We start from the raw sequence: 25,907 nt of genomic DNA, 5'->3' as shown, positions 1-25,907 counted from the left end.
ATGTGGAAAACCCAAAAGACTCCACTCCAAAACTGCTAGAACTTGTACAGGAATTCAGTAAAGTGTCAGGATATAAAATCAATGCACAGAAATCAGTTGCATTTCTCTACACCAACAACAAGACAGAAGAAAGAGAAATTAAGGAGTCAATCCCATTTACAATTGCACCCAAAACTATAAGATACCTAGGAATAAATCTAAATAAATAAATCTAATAAATCTTATATATATATAATCACAGCAGTGAGGGTGTTCTTCCTATCAGTATGCTTTCTAAGTGAAATCGGCAACTGGGTTATGCTCACCATACCACTCACCAGTGTATCCTTCCTCATGGCAGTGAGTGAGTCAGTCCCAAGGCCCCATCTGATTTTCAGACCACTGCTTATACCACATTTTTAGGTACTCTGAGAAGAGGGCAGAATAGATTCAGTTGTTCACAAGATCTATTAATCAAATTCTTATACAAGCAAAACAGAGGAATTGAGCAGAGTATGCATTAGAAGCATTTAGAACACATGCAAGCCTGACATTTGTGAAACTAAGTGTGGAAGGAAAGAGGATTGTGTGCTAATAGCCTCAGACAAATGTGCTGATCTCAGTTTGTTTTGGTCAGACTGATGAGGAATCCTTAAGGCAAAGATAACCATTGGAGGAAGTCTACCTTTCACAGATATGAGCCTCTATTAATGCCTCAACCATGTCATATTTTGGGAGCAATCCAGGAAGAAAATGGCTCTGTGTGATGCAGTGGTATGTCTCGTGGGATGAGCTGTCAAACAATTTTCCTCAGAGCAGGAGACTTGAAAGATGTATGTTCATAGCCATCACAACTGGACATTGCAGTAAATGTTAATATAATGTAGTGTACTCTGGATTCTGTTATGTTCCTTTCTCTATTGTTGATTTTTATGTCTATTAGGTATATTCCTTAGACTCATACTACAAAATCTGGCTTCCATAAAGTGTGCATTGATGTATTTGTTCAGTTCTCTCAGCTTCTGAAGGTTAATATTTTGGACTGACCCTGGGGGTCTTGTCAATACCTTTTAAATCTTGTAATCAGCCAAGGATTTGGGTTGAGCTTACTTTCATATTTTATAGCTCAATACTTCTGAATTTATCTTGCTTCTGATGTTCACCTCTTTCCTAAATTTCCAACTGATCTGCTAGTCCAGAGCTCTGTGCTCTGACCTCTTAACCTACAAAAGTCACAACATGATGCTGTCCAAGATTACTTCTGGTTGGGGTATTGAATTCATTGTAAAAACAATAAATTCACAAAACTCATCTAGTGCATTGTTGTCTTTTCGGACTATATTCCTTATACACTGGTTGCTTGTTTACAGAGTTTCCAAGTGTTTTCCTCAATGTATTCATTCTTCAGCAGGCATCAGGGATTTGGGCCAAGTTAATATTCAGAATTGGAATTTTACCCTTTCTACAGATCTCTATCTTTTTAGAAAATTTAGGCCAGTAAATTTGTAGTTTTGTGGCACTAGTGCTAAGGTAGTAGGAAAGGACCATCAGCAAAAAAGCCAAACAAACAACAAAAAAATTGTAGTATTTCTCGGAGTCCACAGTCTCTCATGGTTTGTCTCCCCCTCTGACTTCCCCCAACTTACTTCTCCTCTCCATCTCCCAATGTCCTCCATATTATTCATTTGCTCCACAAGAAAGTGAAACCATATGGTAATTGACTCTCTCAGTTTGACTTATTTCTCTCAGCATCATCTCTTTCAGACCCATCCATGTTAATACAAAAGTTGGGTATTCATTCTTTCTGATGGAGACGTAATACTCCATTGTACTGTATATATGGATCATATCTTCTTTATCCATTCTTCTGTTGAAGGGCATCTTGGTTCTTTTCACAGTTTGGGGACTGGTAGTGGCTATTAAGGAGGGCATGTACTGCATGGAGCACTGGGTGTGGTGCATCAACAATGAATTTTGGAACACTGAAAAAAATTTGAATTAAATTTTAAAAAAAGTGAGAGAGCAAAAAAATAAAACAACAAAGCCAGCAACTGCCATCTTATGCCTACATTGTAGCTATACCTTTGCAATGGTAAATTTTTGTTCCACTACTGCCTGTTTGTGATCTTTCCAATGTTTATAATTTTTAATAAATATTTTTTCAATATTTTACATTTGACACTTGTGAGAACTTTTTTTTAAGATTTTTTTTCTAGCTTTTGTCTCATACTTTTTTTTTTTTTTAACATATAATGTATTATTAGCCTCAGGGGCACAGGTCTGTGAATCACCAGGTTTACACACTTCACAGCATTCACCATATCACATACCCTCCCCAATGTCCATAACACAACCACCCTCTCCCTACCCCCTTCCCCCCAGCAACCCTCAGTTTGTTTTGTGAGGTCAAGAGTCTCTTATGGTTTGGCTCCCTCCCAATCCCATCTTGTTTCATTTATTCTTTTCTTACCCCCCAAGCCCCCCATGTTGCTTCTCGACTTCTTCATATCAGGGAGATCATATGAAAGTTGTCTTTCTCCGATTGACTTATTTTGTCACTTGCGCAAACTTTTAAGGGACTATGTTCTCAATCACTATTGGTAACTAATTAGGAGAAAACATGAATACCTGACACAGTATAAACAGCTCAAACAAAATAATAGTAATTAAAAGACAACCAAGCAAACAGAGTCAAGTGTAACAAGTGAGCAAATAGCAGAATAGGATAACTCACTAGTCTATGAAACCACTAGCTATGAAAATCTGATTAATATCATCAATGGTGAGAAACTAAATATCAATATAATTTTGGATTTTATTACACTCATTGACTTGGGAAAAAAATTCTAAAATATCTCACAATGTTAGATATTGCAATGATACAGAGAAAAATCGTTATCAGTCTAAGGGGTGTAAGAATATCACAATCTGCTTCGGACAATACCTAACCCTAGCAAACATGGTAATGGAATTAAGGAGATCTAAATAGAGGTCCTCTAGCACCCATAATTTATTATTATTTTCATTTTTATTTTTTATGAGAGAGAGAATGGGAGAGGGAGAAGAGAGGAGGAGGAGCACAGGAAGAGGGACAAGCAGCCAGGATGTGGGACTTGATCTCAGGACTCCGAAATCATGACCTGAGCTGAAACCAAGAGTCAGTCACTTAACTGACTGAGTCACCCAGGTGCCCCCCAACCCCTAAATTTTCTAGTATAGATTTGAAAAAACAAATATATATATATATATATATATATATGGAGAAAATATGGAAAAAACACTCACTTTTGTTGGATCTTTGTTGTAATTTTATTGTGTTTCTATTGTAAGATAGGCTTCATAGTTGATACAAAAGGTTACTGTCATAATCCTATAGAGAATTGGGAAGCTAATTCCTGCTGATTCCACAGTTCAGAGTTCAGTGCTCTACTCAGACCAGATTGTACTAGCTAAAAAATTTTGAAAATGATAAATAAGTTTATGTTTATATCAAACTATAATATGAACTGGTACATTGGTCATGGTGTAGTTTCAAAATTTTTAGTGTTCTTCATTTAGATGACATAAGTTCTGTCATACATGAGTGGATATACTCAGGAATTCTCATATCTTTTACAGACTTCTATGGAAACAGTTATGCTTCCCAATGGTCTAATATGGTCATCACTCAGTTTTGATAGCATTAATCCTAAATTTTGACTTACTTCTTCATGTTTCACAATCCTCTCAGTCCTTCTCCCTCCTTTTCATTATAAAATCTCCATGAATGGGACGCCTGGGTGGCTCAGTTGGTTAAGCAGCTGCCTTCGGCTCAGGTCATGATCCCAGCGTCCTGGGATCGAGTCCCACATCGGGCTCCTTGCTCATCAGGGAGACTGCTTCTCCCTCTGCCTCTGCCTGCCATTCTGTCTGCCTGTGCTTGCTCTCTCTCCCTCTCTCTCTCTGACAAATAAATAAACAAAATCTTAAAAAAAAAAAAAATCTCCATGAATGATTCTACCCAAATTGACCCTGCTTTTTTAGTAAATCCTAGAATATATTCAACTCAATAAGATGTTTTAAGCAAGTATCCATCAACCAAGACTAGTTAAACAACAACAACAAAACATTATTGAATATCACTCTCTGCTTCAGGACTCCAGAAGAAGCTTCCTCTTCTCTTAGTCTGGTGCAGATACCTAACTCTTATGGTAAGTCATTAGAAATTTAGTTTTAGTTTTCTAATCTTTAAGATAATGTGCATTGTCAAAATAATTGTTAATAATTTTTGAAATGACACTTGAACCATTTCCAGGATGTGAAAATTGATTGCAAAACTTACTTGACAACATGTTTTTACTTTTACACATTCTAAAATTATGTTTTTATCCTAATATTTCAATGATAAAATACTGGGTTCCCTTATTGCTTTTAATCTCTCTAGGAGTGCTCCCAGTGTAAAAGAACTTAAAACCAAAAATGGCTTAGTGATTGAGAGGAAAAAGAACTCATATGTAATGCATTTGGTAATTCCCAAGTCAAACTTAAATATTAAATAAAATTAAGTTGATTATGATAGATTGGCAATATTAAAACAGGAGGAAGTGTTATGAAATGCTGTAAAGTTAATGAATGATCTTAAGGCAATTAATTTAAGATAAGGTAACAGTGTGGTCCTTAAAAATGACATGAGTGATTATTTTACAAAAAAGGAAGAGGATGTAGAGATGTAGAGAAGTAGAATTATTATTACCTCTTTCTTAAGTCAGATGCAGTCTAATCATTATGGAAGAAACTATCATTTTGTACGCTATATAATTTTAATTTATTCTAGAAATTTCTTTTTGTATTTTTGTTGATACAAATTCAAGTTTATGGAATGTAAGAATATTGCAAGAATCTCCTGCGTACCCTTTAACTATATTCACCAATAAATTCCATTTCTCCAGCTATTTGTTTCATTATTCTTCTCTGTCTCTATCTCTTCTCCATCTCCCTCTTTCTTTGTAGTTATAACTTTAATTTCCCTAATGATTATTAATATTTAACATCCAAGTGCTTATGTACAATACATATGTCTTCTTTGTAAAGGGTTTGTTCAAATCTTTTACCTGTTTTTTATTGGGTTGCTTGTTTTCTTGTCATTGAGTTTTGATAGTTCTTTCTATATTCTTGATCTAAGTTCCTTAAATATTGGCAGTTTGCCAATATTTTCTCCCCATCTGTTTCTGTCTTTTTTATTCTTCTATTAGTGTATTTGAAGTAGCATTTTTTTTAATTCCAATGTATATTGTTTGGGGCACAGTATCTTAGAAATGTTTTCTTAATTCATGTATATAAAGATTGTTTTCTTATGTTTTCTTTTAAATTTTACAATAGTACTTGTGAACATTTGGGGTTTTTTTCATCAATAATTTGTTACTTATCATTAAACAAGAAAAGTGAAATTTCTTCAATATATAATTTGGCTAACAATGTACTAGTGACTGATATTTATTTCAAAAAGTTGTGTATCATGAATTTAATGAAGTTAATATATGTAAAACTTTTAGAATGGAGCCTGGTTCATAATTGGCACAAAGTATCATGCTATGAAATTAAATGTGTTAATATGCTAAAATGATTTAATAAAGACATGATGTATACTAAGTATATAATGAGAACATATTAAGGAGACTGTAAACACATACTGACATAAAATAATCACTATCCAAGATTGTTTTTATGTTATCTTTTTCAAATTTGTAAATTTAGGATTTCATTCTTGTTATTGACATTTATGAATCTTTTAACAAATAGAAAGCTTATAGCACAAAAAAATTGACTAATTTAGTAATATGGGAAAATGAACAGTAAAATCACTGGTACCATAGCAAAACTGTCAAATTGTTGATTATAAATCCTTTTTAAGAATTTATGTGAAAAGAACTATCTAGTGTTCCATCTGTATATATTTGACTGACTAAAATATTTACATTTTCTGTATTTCCTACCTGGATTTTATTTAATAGTTGACTATACTTTGCTAAAAAATGCACTCTTAAGGATTGATAACTTGAGGGTTTGAAAAATGGAATAATTAAAGTGATACTAAAACTATCTTAAACTAGAAAGATATTGACTTCTAATTTTATGTCCATTATTTTTGTCATATATTCACTCCATTCATATAAGAATAAAAGATACTAAAAGTTTAAAAAGTACTTAGCAGTTAAGATTTTTGATAGGATTTTCAAAAATAATTATTTTAATTAGATCTTTTAAAAATTAAAAAAAATATTTCTTTATTTGAGAGAGAGAGAGAGAATGAACACAGAGAGAGAGTGAGAGAGAGAAGGGACTTTATGCTGAGCAGAGACCCTAAATGTGGGGCTCAATCCCAGGACCCCGAGACCAGGACCTGAGCCCAAGGATTTTTAAACATATGTCTTTTTAAACCAAAAATAAATGTGATATCTTATTTTGGATCTTTGAAAAAAATTTGTGAGACCTTTAAAGAAATGGGAATAGAGTCTTTATGTAGAATTACATGACTGCATTAGTCAGTTTTGGATTTTGATAATACTTCTATGGTTTCATAATATTTTGTTTTTAAAATATATTTATTGCAGCATTTATAGTATAGTTTACATATATAAATGACATATGTACATACATATTAATGCTAAAGAAAGAGGGAGGTAAAAGTGAGGGAGAAAGAACTTATAATTAAGTAAATATACATCATTTGGGAGAACCTATGTATAATGCATATCTGGAAATTATTTTTGTAGCATTTAAAAATATGACACTTAAAATACACCTTTTTCACAATAAAATATCTTGTAATTGAGACATTCAGTGCTACAATTTTAAAAGAATATAAATATTTCATAAAATGGTTCATATTTTATAAATTAAATAGTAATGAACATATAAAACTTCCTCATAAGATTTCAAAGCAATGTAAATAAACCAACCAATATGCTTGCAAATGAAAAGTGACATGTATATCCTATATTCAATGAAAATTTTAAGCAGTTACCTTGCCTTTTATAACCTTCATATGTTCAATCCCCTAACTAACCTTTTCTCTATCTCTAGTGTTAGCTGATTTTAGATTTAGGTATCATTTGATGTGCTTACCCTATACCAAATGCTCTCTGACAAATTATTTACAAATGTCAATGCTTCAATTTAAAGCAGGGGATGTTTTAATTTAAGCCAGATTTACTTTTCATTTAGTTTCCCTATGTCTCTATATTCTTACTACAAGGATCAGATTAAAAGTTTTAAATTAAAAAAAGCAGTCTATGAGATATTGATTAAACTAATCAAGTGGTCTGTTGAAAGCACATCATCAAGTAGCTATTTAATTTAATTCACTTAATATTTTCCTATTTATGTTTTTCTGTGCTTTTCACATAGGACACTTAAGTAAAAACAGTAAAAATCCTTAGATAGCTATGTAAAAAATAAACTTGGAATCCAGAATTAACTGAGACTTGACATTTGATTTATACCCCAATCCGTGATAATATTTAGTATAAGGACAAGGGAAGATTTTGTTGTTAAAGAAGGGAGAGCATTTCTATATTTTTTATTGATCTATTTTATAAGGGATTAGTCTAATTCACCACCTTCCCCTGGTAGATTCGCCTGTCCTCAAAATCCCTAATGTCAGACCAACAAATATTCTTGGAAGAAAATAACCAATGATATCACTACACGTAGGAAGAACTTCTTTCTCCGGAATTTTAATTTATTGTTGTTTCCATAGATCTCGAATGTAATTAAAATTTTGATTTTGTAATTTATCATATATTTCTGTGTAAACACCAGGATCACCACCTTGTTTCTGACCACTATATCCTTTCCAGAGATAAAGTCTAAATCCATTTAATGTATATTTGAGATTAATCTTTGTTATTTATTATTATATGATATTCTTTTCTGAATTTTATCTAGCTTCACCATTTGCTTGGTATTTATATTTTTCTTCATAATTATTTCACAATTATTTAAGTGCTTAAACTAAAAGACACTTGCTGCATTTTGATGAAAGGCAAATACACATTTCCCAGAAAATGCAAAGAATAATTGAATTGGAACAATTCAACTGCATGTAGCACCCATTTGAATTATATTATTTTATGTATGTTTTAACTATTATTGTATGTTAAGTTCACCAGACATTATTGTTACCTTAATATAGTTAATATTCATTTACATTTACTTAAATATGTGTCTTATTTGCTCCTGAAGAATTATCTGTGTCTACTTTCTATTTACTTTCCTCCAATCTCATCACATCTTATTCCAAACTACCTTATGCTTATATCAAAAATGGTCAAGGACTCTTTAAACAGAATTCTTATGTCCAAATTCCAGCTATTTACTAGCCATTTGATTTTTCACCCATCTTATAATTAGAGTTTCTATGCCATATTTGTCTCATCTGTGTAGTGAATGTTATAAAAAGGTATGTGCCTTATTTCTCATTCTAATGATTAAATGAGATAATATATTTAATGTGCTTAGAACAGCACCTGCGCATATTAGGTATTATGCTTTTGCTCTTCTTTATCACCGCCAACAGTTCCCGCTTAGGACAACAGTACTAAACACATCCATCTATCAGTCTTCATCTTTTTGTCAGCGTTTAGCACTGTGGTTGTTGCATCATTTTTGATGCACATGTTTTTAAGGTTTCCTGATCTATTTTCTCTTCTTCTTTGATTGTTACTTCCACATTTCCTTTACAGAATCATTGTCTTCTTCCCCAACACTGATTGAATTCTTGAAGATTCTGTCTTTGTCTTTCTTCTCAGTTATATTGTCCAAGAAATATATCTGCTTAAGCAATCATATGTATGCCCACATGTATAATTCACTGTGTATAAATATTTCACTAATTTATTTATATTTCCCAGATATCTCACTTCTATGTCATATATATATATATATATATATATATATATATATTTATTTATATTTATCTCCAAATGCCTATGTGGCTTCTCTCCTTTGAGATCTCAAAAGCCAACAAGTATCAGAGTGTCCTCTTTTGACAAAAATAAACCTAATTTTCTTTCAGGTATCTTAGCAATGATATGATCAACAATCCAGTTATGTGACTGTAACAATTTGATGACATCTTTAACTTACTCTCATTCTCCATATCTAATTTATCACCAGGTCTTCTCAATGGGAGCTTCTGATTATGTCTAAAATAATGAAGGTCTCTCTGGATCTTTGAACACTTCTTTATGCCAGTAGAAATCTATATTTCCCATACCAATGTACAGTGATAGCCTCTGGATATTATTTATTTTCCTTCTTGTATCCAATCAGTTTAATATTTACACAGAACAAAAGTCATTAATTTAAAATCCACATTAGACAACTATTATAATTCATATTTTTAATTATTTCCTACAGCTATGTTAACAAATAATAATTAAAAAATAAACTTAACATGCATTTATATTTCTGTACCTGTCTCTCTCCAACTTCACCTTGCAACAAAATGTTCTCACCATTCCAACTATGTCACAGGGTGTCCTGTTTTTTCTTATCATAGAATCTTTGCATGTGTTAGTGCTGTTCTGTGTGGCAATCTCTTCTGCCAAGTTTGAGGCTACTACTTGAGATTGAAATTATTTTACTTCATTAGAAAAGGCTTTCCATACATACTTGACTAGATCAAATTATCTTGTTGTAAAACTTCCTGTTACACGTATCTATCTCTTTTTAGCACTTATTGCAGTTTGAAGTGTGCATGGCTGATTATTTTCATATTTTTTCTGTGTAGTTCATGGAGAGAAGAAATACATATCTTTTTTTCACCTTCGGGTCTTCACTTCCTAGTATTAAAAAAGGCTTATGAAGTTTATTGAATGCGACTATGTATTTTTAGATCAAATAAATAAGAGTTCTAGATTGAGATTCATCAAGTAATGTGTGAGAGAGAAGACAAGGATTGAATATATCATCACAGAGCAGAAGGCAAAGAATATACTGACAGTAAAATATTGGAAGAAGATGGATCCACAAAAGCTATTTGATAAGCCATGATAAAGAAAAAATATAAAAAGACAGAGTGATTACATCAACAGAGTGGAGGATTTTAAAGAATCAGTGAGTACAATATCCAGTGATCCTTAGAAATCAAGAGACATAGAGAACATTTTCAGTAGAATTAAAATATAAACATAAAAATAAAATATAAAAATAATTGTCCAACTTAACCAGAGCTTTGTGCAATGATTTTATAAATAACGCTATATGAGTTTGATTACTAAGTAGGAGATGATAAAGGAATAATAGACTCTTATTTAATATTAGGATCAGTGTAAAGAGATCATATGCAGATTAAATGAAGAGGAAAGTTTTACCAGTGTTATTTGCGATGTTCTATTTTTATATTAAATAAAAGAAATATAGCTAAAGATGAGGCTGAGGTTAATGGAAGAGGAGTGATTCAGAAAGCCTAGGGTCACCTGGGTGGCTTAGTAGGTTAAACCTCTGCCTTCAGCTCAGGTCATGGTCTCAGGGTCCTGGAATCGAGCCCTACATCGGGCTCTCTGCACAGTGGAGAGCCTGCTTCCCCCTCTCTCTGCCTGCCTCTCTGCCTACTTACGATCTCTCTCTGCAGAATAAATAAAAATAAAAACCAAAAAAAAAAAAAAAAAGCCTAGACCTTGAGGAGGAGAAATCATAAGCCAGAAAAACTTAAAGTACATTCATACATATAAAAGTACACCATTTATAAATAAAAGTAGTTTATTTCTATTTCTTAAACTTTTAATTTTTTTTACCTTATTTTATTGTCAATGTACTTCTTCCCAATGTTACATTGAGATGGTGATAATGGAAATACTTTTTTTTTTTAAGATTTTATTTATTTGAAATAGCATGAGAGAGAGAGAGAGAGCACTTGAGAGAGCGAGCACAAGTGGGGGGTAAGGGGCAGAAGGAGAGGGAGAAGCAGACTTCCTGCTGAACAGGGAGCTTGATGTGGGGCTCCATCCCAGGACCTTGAGGTCATAACCTGAGCCAAAGGTAGATGGTTAATGACTGAGTAACCCACTTGCCCCTGGTAATCTTTTTCTTAATTCCAATTTGCTGGAGAGCTTTTTAGATGTGCTTTATAGATTAAGAAATTTCTTTTCACTTTATAGCTTGCTAAGGGTTTCTAATAAAATCAAATGCTTTTTTTTGCAATTATTTAATAATCATATGATATCTATTGCACTGATTTATTTTGAACATTAAAATAAACCTTATTTCTGGATAAATCCAACTCAGTCCTGCACACACACACACCATATTCTACTTTTCTCTTGTGGAAAAAGTTACAGCTGCTCTCTTCAGCCAATGTTTATATGACATATATTTTGTCCTTTTACTTATAAAATTTTGTGTTCTTATTTTTAATTTGTGCTTTTTTAAAGGTAATAGGCTGTGTTTTATTGTTTTTGTTTTTTTTTAACCCCCTGTAATCTCAGCCATTTGATTTCTTAATGGAATTATTTGTGTGATTTGGGTGGGAGGTTGTTTGTTTTGCTTTGTTTTGTTTTGTCTTACAATACAATGCAATTGTTGACACATTTGGATTTATAAATTCTTGCCTTTTATGTTCTAATTGTTCCACTTATGTTCTAGTTTTTTCACTCTTGCTATTTATGTTCTAGTTGTTACACTCTTATCAATTTCTTTGCCTCTCCTTTTGGTCATCTATTAAGCTAATCTTTTTTTTTGTATTATTTTACATATACCTCTTAACTAGCTAACCCTATATTATTTTATTATTATTTTAATAATTACCCTAGAGATTTCTACATGCATCCTTATCATAATTATTTTATTACCTACTGGTCAATGCAAGAAATTCAAATGTTACCTCTTATTTATTTCTCTCTTTTCCAATATTGGTGTTTTCTTTTTATTCCTATATATATTTATATTTCCTAAGATATTAGGGCTAACAACTGAGGAATTAAGATGGTGGAGTAGTAGGGGGACTCTATACTTACCTCACTCTTGGAACACAGCTAGGTAAATATCAAATCATTCTGAACACCCAAGAAATCAATCTGAGGGATGAGAGAACAAACTGCACAACTAGGGGGACAAAAGCAGCTACATCATGTAAGGTAGGAGGAGAAGTGATTTGGGGGAGGAAAAAATCACGGATGCTGTGGGGGGAAGGGAGCCCTAATCATGGAGACAGGAGAGAGAAAGAGGGAGAAAGACAGAGGCATCCTGCAGGTGACTGCCCAAGAAAAACACTTCCCCAAAATCACTGACCAGAAAAAAAGAAGAGCTGATTATCACAAGTTTTTAGAAGCAATGGAACTTGAAATCTGAAGTTTTAGAAGTCTGTGCCATTGCCGGTGTCAAGCCTGGAGTATGTAATGGTTTTCTTGTGGAGGAAGATAGAGGCTCAGGAGCAGACAGCATGGTCTGAGGACCCCCTGGGTCACACCAGGAGAGACAGATCCTCTTCTTGGAGTACATTTGGGAGAGGTGGTATTGCATCTCAGGGGATAAAAGAGCCAACAGATGCCATTGAGCTGCCTGCTTAATTAGCATAGCAGCAGAGTCACCTGCTGTGGGCAGCTAACTTGGAAACTAGATTTTGGCTGCATTTTACCATACACTCTGAGCCTCTGTGCCATCATGGGAATGCTTTTCTGGAACAAACCAGCATGGCCACAGCTCTGTAAGACCATCTGTCTGAGGATCAATACAGATCTGCATAGCACTGGATCCCTAAAATTTGGAGTTTCTATTTTATTTATTTATTTATTTATGATGATTTACATATGTTTCAATAATATTGTAATGTAATATAGTATGTATAATGATAGATTACAATATGCAAGATCTGTTCTTTTTTTTTTTTAACAATTTTATTTATTTATTTAGGAAAGAGAGAGGGAATGAGGGAGAGAGAGCATGAGAGGAGAGAGGTCAGAGCAAGAAGCCGAGCAAAGATCCTGTTGTGGGACTCAATCCCAGGACTCCAGGATCATGACCTGAGCCAAAGGCAGTCACTTAACCAAATAAGCCACCCAGGTGCTCTTTTTTAAGTTTTTATTTTAATTACAGCTCATTAACATATAGTGTTATTTTCATTTCAGATGTACAATATAGTAATTCAACACTTCCATATGTCACTCTGTGGTCATCATGATAAATGCACTCCTTAATCTCCAACACCTATTGAACCCATCCCCCATCCCCACCCCTGGCAATCATCAGTTTGAATCATCAGTGTGTTCTCTATAATTAAATGTCTGTATCATATTCCAGTGTGTGTGTGTGTGTGTGTGTGTGTGTGTGTGCACGTGATCAGTTGATGCTTCCATATCTTGGCTACTGTAAATTGTAAACAATGCACTACTTCAAAGGGATATATGTACCCCTGTAATTTTTGCATCAAAATTTGGAGTTTTTAAATTCAGCCATGTACCTGAGATTAAACACAGGAGCACAGTGCTACCAGGTGGGCAGATGGCTTGGACAAGGGTGGGTGAAGACAGGGGTCTGATGGAAGCCTGGAACACAAAAGAAGTAGATCATTTGCTGTTCTGTGAGGGCTTTCTGAACAGTGGCAGCTGAGAACTTCCCTCTCTGGGGACCATTTTTCATCCCTCTCATCAGCTCAGGTGGATGTCAGAAAGAGGTACAACATATAGTGGAGGATTGAGCTCCTTACACCAGGCCTTGCTCACCTGTGTTCTGAAGGATTTTTGTTTTGTTCTGCTTTGTTCTTTCTAAGGGCAAGTGTGGCTGAGAACCTGAGCAGCAGTGGGTCCATCACTAAGAAAACCAGCACAAATTCCTTACAAACATCAAGTCTACTGACCATAGAGTGGTGCAAATCTTCAGCTCTAGGGGAAATAGGATCTAGCCTCCTTTAACAAGCAGACCAAAACACACCTAGTTAAAACTTACTATGCACTGGACAAGGTCCAAACACTCCCTACTGCAGGCAAGGAAAAACGCTGTAGAGGACTGACCGGAGGGAAAGAGCAACCAAAGCATGAGTAAGGTGCACACAGCATACACTAAATACACTTCCTGAAGCACCAGGCCCTGTACAGTATATGACCTCTTCTTAATATAACCCTTACTCTCAGGAGCAGGAACATAATAGGTCTTTGTAACAGAGAAAAGAGATATCTAGAAAAAATGCTAAGATGGAGGAATTCAGCCCAAAGTAAGATCAAGAAAGGGTCATGGACAGACAGCTAATCAAACCAGATATAAGTTATATGCCTGAACAAAAATTTAAAACAATTTAAAGGATACTGGCTGAGCTTGACAAAAGCATAGAAGATACTAGGAAGTTCCTTATGGTAGAGATAAAAAAGACCTAAATACTAGTTGGGCTAAAATTAAAAAAAAAAATGCTTTACCAAGATACAAAACCAACTGGATGTAATGACTAGAAGGATGGAAGAATCAGAGGACCAAATAAATGATAATAATGATAAAATTATGGAAAATAATGAAGCTAAAAAAAAAAGAGGGAAAGAAAAATATTGGATCATGAAGGTAGACTTAAGGAACTCAGCAACTCCACAGAGCATAACATTGTTATAATGAGAATTCCAGAAGAAGAGTCAGGGGAAGAAGGTTTATTTAAGGAAATTATAGTTGAAAAACCTCTCTAATCTGGGAAAAGAAACAGTCCTCCAAATCTAGGAGGCACAGAGAACTACCATCAAAATCAACAAAAGGTAGCCTATACACAAGACATAGAGTAGTAAAATTTGTAAAATACAGAAATAAAGAAAGAATCCTAAAACTGGCAAGGGGAAAGGCATCCCTAACCTACAAGGGAATATAAATCCAGTTTACAGCAGATCTCTCCACAGAAACCTGGCAGGCCAGGAGAAAGTGACATGATTATTGCATCTTTGCTGAATGGAAAAAAAAAAAATATGTAGCCAAGAATACTTTATCCTGCAAGGCTGGTATTCAGAATAGAAGGAGAAATATAGAGTTTCCCAGGCAAACAAAAACTTAAGAGTTCATGACCACTGAACCAGTCCTTCAAAAAATATTAAAGGGGACTATTTTAGTGGGAAAGAAAGACTAAAAACAAAAAAGACTAGAAAGGAACATAGAAAATCTATAGAAACAAGGACTTTGCATAGGTAATACAATGGCACAAAATTCATTATTTATCAATAATTACTCCGAATGTAAATGGATTAAGTGCTCCAACCAAAATACATAGTGTATTAGAATGAAAAACAAACAAACACACATGCTATGACCATTATGAAAAATTATATGCCAACAAATTGGACAATCTGGAATAAATGGATAATTTCCTAGAAGCATACATACTATTGAAACAGGAATGGGAAGAATTAGAAAATTTGAACAGATCCATAGCAACCTAAGAAATTAAATAAGTAATCAAAAATTCCCCAATAAACAAAAGTCCAGGGACAGATGGCTTCTCAGAGGAATTCTACCAGACATTTGAAGAAGAGTTAAAATAACAGTTCTTCTCAAACTTTTCCAAAAACAGAAATAAGAAGAAATAAAACTATTTCTACAACACCAGCATTATCTGTATTCCAAAACCAGACAAAGATTCCACTAAAAAGAATTACAGGACAATATTCCTGATGAGCATGGATGCAACATTTCTCAACAAGACACTAGCAAATCAAATCCAACAGTATGGTAAAATAATTAGTCACCATGATCAAGTGGGATTTATTCCTGGGCTGCAGGGGTGGTCCAATACCTCCAAATCAATCAACATGATACACCATATTAATAAATTAAAGATACATTCCATATGATCTTCTCAATAGATGCAGATAAAGCATTTGAAAAACTACAGCAACCATTCTTGATAAACACCCTTAAAGTGTGGGTAAATGGAACATACCTCAACATCATAAAGACCATATATGAAAGACCCACAGCTAATATCATTCTTAATTGGAAAAAAAAATGAGAGCTTTTCCTCTACAGTCAGGAACAAGACAGTGATGTCCATTCTCACCATTGTTATTTAACATAGTACTGTAAGTCATAGCCTCACCAATCAGACAACAAAAAGAAATAAAAGATATCCAAATCAGCAAGGAAGAAGTCAAATTTTCACTATACAGACAGCATGATCTCTGGGTAGAAAATCCAAAAGACTCCACCGAAAAATTGCTAGAACCGGTACACAAATTCAGCAAAGTCACAGGATATAAATCAACATACAGAAATCTGTTGCATTTTTACACACCAATAATGAAGCAACAGAAATAGAAATCAAGAAATCAATCCCATTTACAAGTGCATCAAAAATGATAAGATACCTAGGACTTAGCCTAACCAAAGAGGTAAAAGATGTGTACTCTGAAAGCTATACATTTATGAAAGAAATTGAAGAGAACACAAACAAATGGAAAAATATTTCATGCTCATGGATTGGAAGAATAAATATTGTTAAAATTTCTATACTACCCAAAGCAATCTACATATTCAATGCAACTCATATCAAAATAACACCAGCATTTTTCACAAAGCTAGAACAAACAATACTAAAACTTGTATGGAACCACAAAAGACACTGAATAGCCAATACAATCTTGAAAAAAGCAAAGCAAAGCTAGAGGCATCACAATTCTGGACTGCAAGCTATATTACAAAGCTGTAGTTATCAAGATAGTATAGTTCTGGAACAAAACTAAACACAGAGATGAATGGGATAGAACAGAAAGCCCAGAAATGGGGGCGCCTGGGTGGCTCAGTGGGTTAAAACCTCTGCCTTCAGCTCAGGTCATGATCTCAGGGTCCTGGAATCGAGCCCTGCATAGGGCTCTCCGCTTGGCAGGGAGCCTGCTTCCCACTCTCTCTCAGCCTGACTCTCTGCCTACTGTGATTTCTCTCTCTGTGTCAAATAAATAAAATCTTAAAAAAAAAAAAGAAAGAAAGAAAGCCCAGAAATGAATCCAGAACTATATGATCAACTAATCTTCAACAATGCAGGAAAGAATATGCAATGCAAAAAAAGGTATCTTCAACAAATGGCATTGGGCAAACAGGACAGGGACATGGGAAAAAAAGAAAGAAAGAAAGAAAGAAAGAAAGAAAGAAAGAAAGAAAGAAAGAAAGAAAGAAAGAAAGAAAGGAAAGAAAGGACGGAAGGAAGGAAGGAAGGAAGAAAGAAAGAAAGAAAGAAAGAAAGAAAGAAAGAAAGAAAGAAAGAAAAAGAGAAAGAAAGAAAAGAAAGAAAGAAAGAAAGAAAGAAAGAAAGGAAGGAAGAAAGGAAGAAAGAAAGGAAGAAAGAAAGGAAGAAAGGAAGAAAGAAAGGAAGAAAGAAAGAAACTGGACCACTTTCTTACCCCATACACAAAAATAAATTCAAAATGGATGGAAGTCTTAAATGTGAGAGCTGAAACCATAAAAATCCTGGAGGAGAACACAGGCAGTACCCTCTTTAACTCTGGGTATCACAACTTCTTACTAAACAGGTCCCCAGAGGCAAGGGAAACAAAAGCAAAAATAAAGTATTGGGACTTATCAAGATAAAAATCTTCTGCACAGTGAAGAAAACAATCAATAAAACTAAAAAGAGGACACCTGAGTGGCTCAGTTGGTTAAGCAGCTGCCTTCAGCTCAGGTCATGATCCCAGTGTCCTGGGATTGAGTCCCACATCGGGCTCCTTGCTTGGCAGGGAGCCTGCTTCTCCCTCTGCCTCTGCCTGCCACTCTGTCTGCCTGTGCTCGCTCTAGCTCCTCTCTCTCTGACAAATAAATAAATAAAATCTTTAAAAAAAAAAAACTAAAAAGAAACCTACAGAATGAGAGAAGATATTAGCAAATGATATATCAAACAAAAGGTTAGTACTCAAAATATATAAAGAACTTATGAAATTCAACACCCAAAAAACACATAACCCAGTTCAGAAATGGGCAGAAGATATGAACAGATATTTTTTGAGAGAAGACATCCAGATGGCCAACAGACACATGAAAAGATGTTCAATGTTGTTATTCATTATCAGGGAATACAAACTAAAATCACAATGAGATATCATCTCATACCTGTCAGAATGGCTAAAATTAACAACACAGGAAACAACAGATGTTGGTGAGAATGTGGAGAAAGGGGAACCCTCTTGTACTGTTGGTAGGAATGCACACTGGTGCAGCCACTCTGGAAAATAGCATGGAGGTTCCTCAAAAAGTTGAAAAATAGAGCTACCCTACAACCCAGCAATCACTCTACTGGGTATTTACCCTAAAGATACAAAAGTAGTGATCCAAAGGGGCACATGCACCCAAATGTTTATAGCAGTAATGTCCACAATAGCCAAACTATGGAAAGAACCTAGATGTCCATCAACAGATGAATGGATAAAGAAGATGAGGTATATATATATACAATGGAATACTATGCAGCCATCAAAAGAAATGGAATCTTGCCATTTGTGACAATGTGGATGGAATTAGAGGGTATTATGCTGAGCAAAATAAGTCAATCAGAGAAAGACAATTATTATATGATCTCCCTGATATGAGGAAGTTGAGAGGCAAAGTGGGGGGTTTGGAGGGTAGTGAAGGAAAAAATGAAACAAGATGGGATTGGGAGAGAGACAAACCATAAGAGACTCTTAATCTCACAAAACAAACTGAGGGTTGCCAGAGGGATGGGGGTAGGGAGAGGGTGGTTGTGTTATGGACACCGGGAAAGGTATGTACTACAGTGAGTGCTGTGAAGTGTGTGAACTTGGCGATTCACAGACCTGTACCCCTGGGGCTAATAATACATTATATGTTAACAAAAATTAAAAAAAAAATTGAAAAATGTAACTACCTTACAACCCAGCAATTGCACTATTGGGTATTTATCATAAGGATACAAAAATAGTGATTCAAGGGACACATGCACCCCAACGTTTATAACAGCATTTCCAACTATAGCCAAACTTTGGAAAGAGCCGAGTGTCCATTGACTGATGAATGGATAAATAAGAGGTGTGTGTACACACACACACACACACACACACACACACACACACACAGGAATATTACTCAGTCATCAAAAAGAATGAAGTCTTACCATTTGAAACAACATGGTTGGAGCTAGAGTGCATTATGCTAACCAAAATAAGGCACTGTGAAGAACAAATACCATATGATTTGACTCATATGTGGAATTTAAGAAACAAAGCAAAGGAACTTAGGCAAAGGTAAAAAAGAGAGAGAGAGAGAGAGAAGAAGCAAACCACGAAAGAAGCTCTCAACTATAGAGAACAACCTGAGAGTTGAATGGAGAGGGTGGGTGGGGATTGCTGCTAAATGGGTATTAAGGAGGACACTTTTGATGAGCAATGGGTGTTATATATAAGTAATGAATCACTAAATTCTACTCCTGAAGCCAATATTATCCAATATGTTAACTATTATATAAATAAAAACTTGAAAAAAAGAGAAAAGATATGACTACTAGTGTAGACTCTATATTAATTTAAACATACATACATTTAACCTTTTATTTCTATTCATTTCTTCTTGCATCAACAAGGAATAATTTCATTTGACCTAAAAAAAAGTTTTTCCTTTTCCATTATCATGTCTTCCTAGTTACACATTTCTTTAGTTGTTTTTTTTTTTCTAAACATGTATTTATTTTCCCTTTTATATGAAGAGTAGTTCTGCCTGGTTTAGAGTTCCACGTTGGCAATATTCCTTTTTTCAACATTTTGATGATATAATTTGATAGTTTTCTATTATTTCTCATTTCTATTATTTTTATAGGTAGTCAACTACCATTCTTACATTACTCTTTACTTTCTAGGTACTTTTAAAATTTCACTTTTTCTAGTTCATCAATTTTCATATAATATGCCAGATGTATTTCTATTACCTTGTTGCACTTTTTAAAAAAGATTTTATTTATTTATTTGACAGACAGATCACAAGTAGGCAGAGAGGCAGGCAGAGAGAGAGAGGAGGAAGCAGGCTCCCTGCTGAGCAGAGAGCCCGATGTGGGGCTCAATCCCAGGACCCTGGGATCATGACCTGAGCTGAAGGCAGAGGCTTTAACCCACTGAGCCACCCAGGCACCCAACATTGTTGTGCTTTGTAAAGGTTCCAAAGCTGGGTATAAAGTCATTTGTCAATTTTGGTAATTTTTCACCATTATTTCTTTAACTATTGTTTCGTCCTATTGTCTTATCTCCTCTGCAGACTCCTTTTGAACCCCTGTATTGCTATTTATAGTAATCAGTTATTTTAAATCATAAATCTTATTCATCAATCACATCTGTATTTCATTCTACTGCTTTATCATTTGAATTGTTCTTATTCTATCATTCTGAAAATCTTATTTTTTATTGAATGCTATGTCTTTTTTTTTTTTTTTTTTTGGTTTCTAAGAAAAACTCAAGCATGATTTATGGCACTGCTGAGGTTATCTTCTTCAGAAAAAACTTAATATTGCCTTTGGAAGGTACTTAAATTATGCCTGGTCATCTTAAACAAGTTTATACTGAGCTCTCATTGGAGCTTGGTTTTGCTGTATGTAAGGACACGTCTGTTTCTCATTCACACTTAACCAATAGAGTACATGTTTTTGAAGGTGTCAAAGAAGAGACATGCTGCACTTAACCAGTGTCCTCCTAATTGATAATTCTAAACTCCAATTTCACTGCTTGCTCCACAGAACTCAGGATAGCTCAACTTAACTTGCAAGTTCTCATTAGTGGATTTTTTCTTATATTCCTACAATTCAGTTGTAGCCTTTTGGATTGGCCATTTCCTCAAGAGGAAAATGAATGCTAAATTTTAGCTCATCCCTTTGGTTTGTATCTCTCTGGGCTCTCCATCAATAGTTCAAGGCCTCGGTAACCTTGAAGAACAATTTGTTTCATACAATCTAGTCCACCATACCTGAAAGTGGAATTGTTTATTGTTGGGGTTAATGTAGAGCATGAAATCTTCCATAATACCTGGCTTGCTAAAATGTAACACAGAGGCCATGGGGGTAAGGGAGGTTTCAGAGACGGGCATGGGCCTTTGGTATGCCGAGGCCTGCATGACCACTCTGCCATTGGAATGCCTCAGGGAACTGCCTTCCTGAAGCTCCTGAGCCTAAACAGCCACCCTATAATCTAAGAGATGTCTGCATTCTCCCTTAGGTTATGTTTAGTGGAACTCAGAGAACATGCAGATTAGCATTTTGTATCTTTCCCTTAAATAGATCCTCCTAGTTCCTGTAAGACCCCTTGTCACACATCACGTGCTTGAGAAACAGTGGTAAGGATTTGTGACTTTCCTGAAGGACCAACAAAAGTGGGAGCAAAGAAGAGCAAAGGGTCTCCATCTCTGAGCATTGACCCCCTTGCCTCTTCCTCTCTTTCACAACAAAATTTTGAGTAATCTTTCATCCATCAGTACAGGGATTGCTGGCCATTTCTGGCATGTTATAATGATAAGGGGGAGGTGTCTTTCTGAAATTGTCTGAATATAGCAGACATGGATATTTAAATCTATTACATAATAAACATCACATGTTGATTTTTTTTCTTTCTTGCAGGTCAAAAAAAATCTAAGAGTAGATTCATCTGATGATACAGAAAAAAACACAATACAGAAACAATAATCAGAATAAAATATACAATATAATATTGTCATGCCTCTGGATCTTTAGACTTTATTATTGCCTAGATCTGGATTTGTGTCTCTTTCAACACTTTGTACTATGGACTTCTTCATATTTCTGAGATTATCATAAATGCCATCATGTTTTGTTTACTATAACTTTCTTGAAAGTTCTTTCATATGTGTTTCCATAGTACCTTTTAACACATGCCTCTACTATTGTATTTATCACATTGATCAGAATATCTCATTGCTTTTTTATTTCATTCCTTTTTTTTTCCTGCTAGATGATAAACATTTCTAGAATAGGAATTACCTACCAGAATGGCAGAGACTTCTATCACAGCAAAATATCAAGTACTCAATATAGTTACTGATTCTTAAGACATGATCCACAGACATCAGTAAAAAAAAAGAAGTCCATAGGAAAATATCAGACCAGGAATTTAAAACAACTTTGATTAATATGCTAAGAACTTTAATGTAAGAAGTACACAATATGGAAAAACAGATTCTAATGTAAGGAGAGAGATGACAATTCTAATAAAAAATTTCAAATGAAATTCTAGATATTGTAACCAATATAACTGAAAAAATGCCTTTTACAAAATAAAGAACTTCAATAAAAGCATACAACTTAGGTGGGTAAAAAAAAATTCATTGGTAGCAAGTTGGCCCATTATCTTGGATGAAAAAAATAATTACATTTTATTTTTACTAATGTTTAAGTGAAAATTAGTATTTTCTTTATAAATATAAGCAAGAAACCATATTAGTATTAGTAGTTATCTTTGACTTTATTACCATTAAATATCCAAGATAGTGTCTTAGCAAATTATAGTTGTTTGGGTTTTTAAAGAGATTTTGAAATGTGTGTAAAGCCCCTGCTTTGCAATGGTTGTAACTACTAAGTCACTAGATTGTTCTAAGTACTGTTTTAATAGAGAGAAGGATAGATAGATGATATGATAGATAGATAGATGATAGATAGATAGATAGATAGATAGATCAACTAATCCATAAGTCAATGGAGAGATAGATAACTTTTTTTTTAATTTTTTATTTCTTTTCAGCGTAACAGTATTCATTGTTTTTGCACCACACCCAGTGCTCCAAGCAATCCGTGCCCTCTCTAATACCCACCACCTGGTTCCCCCAACCTCCCACCCCCCGCCCTATTTTTTTAAAGATTTTATTTATTTATTTGACAGAGAGAGAGATCACAAGTAGGCAGAGGTGCAGGCAGAGAAAGAGGGGTAAGCAGATTCCCTGCTAAGCAGAGAGCCCAATGTGGGGCTCGATCCCAGGACCCTGAGATCATGACCTGAGCCAAAGGCAGAGGTTTAACCTACTGGGCCACCCAAACACCCAGATGACTATTTCAAAAGAATTAGTGTAATTCTACTTTATATATTTAAAAATATTATTCTGAGAAGATGGTACATAAATATCCCAAGAATAAAGAGTCCATGACAAAGATACTTAATATTCCTGGGAAACATGTTTGTTTGAAGGAAGAATATCAGAAACACTTTATTGGTGTTAGGCAATAATTTGTTTTCTTTTATATTAAAAATTAGATGTTGAATTTTAAAGGTTTTAAAATTATATTTTAGTATAGCTACCTTATTAAAAAAAATAAAATTAGCTTTAGCATTCCACTATTTATTTGGCACTCTGCAAACAGAAAATTTAGGCAATGGCATTCACTTTCTCAAAGATGACATGATTATACCATCAAAATGACAACTTTAAGCGAGAAAGTCCCATCAAATTTCATGGATTTATTTGTTTCGCCTAATTTCCAGGAAAGATTAACCTAATAGTGAAATTCTTTCTCTCTTAAGCTATTCTATTTTGAAAAGTATAGAAGTAGGAGTCAGGTATTAGGCAGCTCTTTCTCCCTTTTCACCTTCTCCTCCCACCCAATAGAGATAAAGATATTCGTCAAATATTCCTTAGATCTTATGTCCTTAATGCAAGAAAATATTTAACCTGCTTTAATAATAAATATGAAATTATATGCAATTAAACTCTGAACTGAAAAAAATGGATGTAATAATAAAACAATGATGAACCTATTTTTTAATTGGTTTGTGTTTTCCAATTGGATCATAACCATGCAAATCTAAAAACCTACATTAAAATAACACTATTTACAGGTAAAGTAAGTATTTTTTTTTACTCATTCTTAACTTGAAAAAAAAAACAAAAACAAAAACAAAATACATCCCCAATTCAACCACAGTAATTATAAAAATTTCAAGATTTCACATAAAATATGAATAGAATTATGATTTAAAAACAACACTGAATTGCACATATTTTAATCAGAACACAATTTAGTATATTCAAAATAAATCATACAGGAAGTATAACCTAGGGACACCTGGGTGGCTCAGTTCATTAAGCGGCTGCCTTCAGCTCTGGTTGTGGTCCCAGGATCCTGGGATCAAGTCCCACATCAGGTTCCTTGCTCACTGGGCAGTCTGCTGCCACTCTTCCTGCTTGTGCTCTCTCTCTGAAAAATAAATAAATAAAATCTTTTGAAAAATTAAGTATAACCTAAAAATGATCAAGAATGAAGAACTTATTTTGGAAAGGAATTTTCCTTCAATTTTAGCACACCAAAAAAAAAAAAAAAAAAGAAAGAAGAAGAAAGAAAGGAAAAAGAGAGGGCAAAGGGAGGGAGACAAATGGAAAAGCAAAAATCAAGAACATAATAAAAAATATATTAGTATTTTCTTAACTATTTACATTATAACTTTACTATCTTGAAATTAACTTCTCAAAGCTTGTATTTGTTGAAATCCTTTGTGGTAAGACATACTTTCCTGCAGAACAGAAGTAGAATCAATTTTCATTTATTAGTGGGTTGAAAAGGAGCTTATTTTTAGCATTTTTTGTTCCATGTGGATATTCTTAAGAATTAAGACATAATGCTCTTGACACTTGCCTTAAAATGATGAAACTAGCTTTACTAAGAAAAAAAAAAGGAATCAGATGCATGTGTGAAAATATTTCCCAAAGATATTAGAATTCAGTGCATGTTATGCTTACATGGAAAGCCAAAGGCTGAATTTTTGCACGTGAAGTTACTTTTTTCTGTTATATCTTATCTATAAATTGGCTATGGTCATGTGTCACATAAATTCTTAATAAGAAGCTAGGATGTCAATTTTATCAAAGTTCCATCTGATTATAATGCAAAATAGCTTTAAGCAGAGGCTTTTGGGGACCCTGCTTCCACTAATAGAGATATGGATAAATTATAAGTTTGATTGTTGCAGATCCCATAACTCATACACTAGTCACTTCTGTAAGAGAAGCATTGGAATAGAAATGAGACTTCATAACAATTTTTTAAAGTATATCAGGGTTATTGCACTGTGAGATGAAACTCCTGTAAAACTAACAATAAAATATATTTGTTAATTAATTGTCAAAACAACAACAAAAAATTCCCAACACCCTCACAAACAAGATTGTCATGCAACATATTCATAACTAATCACTTAAAAACATGCCTAAGTCCATTTTACTGTCTTCACCAATATGTGGAAATCCTTAGGCCTGAGTTAGGGACCCGGGGACAGTTTAGCTTCCCAAAGAAAAAGAAGGAAAGACTCAGAATACAGTTTGGGTCTCTCTGAACTATTCTGGCCAGAATTTTGATATAAGGCCTAAAGATATAGAATATTCCAACAACATGAGAATAAATTTATTCACTAATGACTAAAGGACTTTTTTTTTTTTTTTAGAATTTATTTTTCTGTCAGAGAGAGAGAGAGAGAGAGAGCGAGCATGCACACAAGCAGGGGGAGTTGCAGGTTCCCTGCTGAGCAAGGATCCCAATGCAAGACTCGATCTCAGGACCCTGGGATCATGACCTGAGCTGAAGGCAGATGCTTAATCAACTAAGCCATCCAGATGTCCCTGAAGCACCTAGTTCTTTGACCAAAATTTTGACATGCAATGCCAAATTTAAACTCATATCCTTCAACTTCTTATCATTTATTATAAAAAACCCACTGTTCGCTTTTTTTAAAATATATATTTTATTTATTTATTTGACAGAGAGAGACACAGAGAGGAAATACAAGCCAGGGAGTAGGAAGGGAAAAGCAGACCTCCCACTGAGCAAGGAGCCCAATTCGGTGCTGGATCCCACTGGCATCATGACCTGAGCCAAAGGCAGATGCTTAACTACTGAGCCACCCAGGTGTCCCCATTATCTGCTTTTAATCCTTAGTGGATTACACTTCTAACATATGATTTAAAGACTTACTGATTACTCTATCATATCAACCTTCATATCATGATCTTCA

This window comes from Enhydra lutris, unplaced genomic scaffold, assembly GCF_002288905.1.
Source record: "Enhydra lutris kenyoni isolate GAN:26980312 unplaced genomic scaffold, ASM228890v2 scaffoldscaffold21, whole genome shotgun sequence".
NCBI classification, from domain to species: Eukaryota; Metazoa; Chordata; class Mammalia; order Carnivora; family Mustelidae; genus Enhydra; species Enhydra lutris.
This window is presented reverse-complemented; position numbering follows the sequence as displayed.